A 2,507-nucleotide genomic window follows, 5' to 3' on the forward strand; every position below is an offset into this window, starting at 1 on the left:
CATCATAAAGGAGGAAGGAAGGATTCAACCTATTTTTTTTTTTTTCAACGAAGTGTGTGTCCGATCCCGGCTAGGGCCTCCAGATGGGTTTACCTCAAATACATTTACAAGGGAAATGTTAAAAAGTCTTGTTTTCAGGAAAAGTGATCGTCAAATCAATTCGTTTAAGCAAAATCTTTTAGAGAACAAGGAGAAGTGCCAAGGTTCTTTTTTTTCAAAAAGTGGTGGAGAAGAATACAAACGAAACTGTCTGCTTTGAAGGATGAGAACAATTTTAAAACTATTCATGCAGATATGGTTAGGGTGGTGGAAAACCTTAATAAGTTTTCGCTATATAAAACAAAAGCGATAGATAAAAAAATGTGATGTGCGTCACAAAGAGTATAAGCAGTGTCTTTACAGGAGGAGCAGAAATAATGTGTGTGTGGACATTTTACTCCTTGGAATTGGAATGTGCAGCCAAGTCTTTTTAAAAACTGAAAAACTCCAATGGGAAATGAACACACGGGACGGCCCCGCAACACGTCTGCAGATTTCATTTATGTGGTGAAATGGCATGGCATCTGCATATTCTGTATATTAATGAAATATATACATGAAGATCACTGCATTGGTAAAAACAAACAAAAAAAAAAATTAAAAACCTTGAAATGCAAAATATGCCTGTGACGACAACAACATCGCACTGAGGCAGTGGGGCGAGGAGGCGCTCGGGGAAGCTTTCTCATGGCTCTCTTGCTGCTAGGGGAGGCCTGCTTGTCCAGTATGGATGAGCTGAAGTGGCACGTGGACAGACTGCACTATCAACAGCACAAGCACTTCACTGTCCAGGCAACCATCATCGCAGTGTGAGAAGCTCTTCACGGGGAGGATGAAGGAAGTAATCAGTACAGTCATCCATCCAGACCAGGTATGTATAGTCCCTGGGAGCCTGTACAGCCTGACACTCATGAAAGACTAGCGAGACGCAATCGTTTAGATTTATTCTAAATCTTGGATTTAGAGCTAGGCATACCGTAGTTAGGTACCACTAAATGTTTTGATGTACCTTTGAAAATGGAGTTACCAAATTGTGTAACCTAATTGGATTATATATCTTTAAGGTTTCAACAATAAACCCATTTCCAAAGTGTTATTTTGGTAAATGGGAGCATTCGTCTGAACCATTTAAATCTGAAGCGGAGTGTTACTGTAAATTGCATTGTATTGATTTAATAAGATAGATTTGTGGAAGCGGGAGATGGAAGCGGGGCTTGCTCCGTCCACTCCACGCATCGACCCGGTATTGCAGTACCTCCGGGAACGGTGCCCATTTCTCAGAAAGGTCAAAAGAGAGAGAGCGAGAAAGCTAAAACTGTGTGCATGCCTCTCCCTTTTTCTTGGTTGCATTTATTTCCTGCTCTGTCCCCCCCCCCCACGAAGGCAGGCAGATGGACAGCCTGCTCTGCACACGCAGTAGGACAGTGTACCCAGAAGGCCTTGCGCTCGCGGGAGGAGGAGGAGGAGCAGCTCGACGGTAAAGCAGAAACTGAGCTGTTTAGTGGAACAAGGAGCGCTCGCTTTCAAGGCAGCAGCAAAGCGCCCCTTGCCACTTTGCCTTTTCGTCAGATCAAGTGTATGTGGCAGGCCTGGAGTACTTGGTCTGCCCGGAGAAAGAAGGCGGTGTGCAGACAGCACTCTACAGTCAGCTTGTAACACGGTTACCTAAAGTTAAATTTGAGTTAAAAAAAATAAATAAATAACAATACCCCTTTAAGAACTTGTAGTCCTCTGTTCTGTGCTTTGCTGGTTCCAGGTTCTTGATTGCAATTTGGCTGAACCAGTTTGTTCTGGTTTTCTTTTGTTAAAAAGGCTAAAGCCATTTAGCTTGAAACCGGTTATCTGGTCTCTCCTTGCCGTAAACTTAAAATAAAGAATTCTTTGAAGACATTAGTCAGGGAAGTATTGATATATAACCACATATTGTTACAGAGTAACTTTCCCCTGCAGTGTGTTTTTTTTTTTTAAATTCTAATTAAGGATTGTTTTTCTGTATTCTAAAAGGACTTTTTCCCTACTGTTTTTTTTGTAGTTGCGATTTTCGTGGATTCTTTTCATTGCGTTTATTGGACTTCTGCTTTTGGACTGCTAACTGGATTTTGCCGACTGATCTTGGTAAGATCCAGCCATTTGTTTTTTTGGACTGCGTTGGTAGATTGACAATCAGAATTAAAGAAGTGTTGTAGAGTGTAATTGATCCTGAGCAAACATGTGCAGTGCCAGGAAGCAAAATAAGACTGCCTTGTTTTAGTGCGAAATGCAATGCGTTACGCTAGAGAAAGAAATGTCCGTTTAGGTATTGTTAATTTAGGTTTGGAAAAGGTGTACGATAGAGTCTCGCATATATTTTTATGAAAAAAGTGTTGGAAATTTTTTTAGCGTGGGTTGGGCTGTTGTATAGGGATATCGAAAGTAAGATTTTAATTAATGGGGTCATGTCCAAATCGGTCCAGATTAAAGTGCGGAGT

The 2,507-nt window shown here is 41.3% G+C and overlaps 1 pseudogene; it reads left to right on the forward strand.

The window, feature by feature from the left end:
* The first annotated feature begins 1,195 nt into the window (after window positions 1-1,195).
* On the forward strand, window positions 1,196-1,316 carry LOC121311934 (annotated as a pseudogene).
* The last annotated feature ends 1,191 nt before the right edge of the window (window positions 1,317-2,507 follow it).

The sequence above is a fragment of the Polyodon spathula genome, unplaced genomic scaffold (assembly GCF_017654505.1).
Source record: "Polyodon spathula isolate WHYD16114869_AA unplaced genomic scaffold, ASM1765450v1 scaffolds_3384, whole genome shotgun sequence".
In the NCBI taxonomy this organism is placed as follows: Eukaryota; Metazoa; Chordata; class Actinopteri; order Acipenseriformes; family Polyodontidae; genus Polyodon; species Polyodon spathula.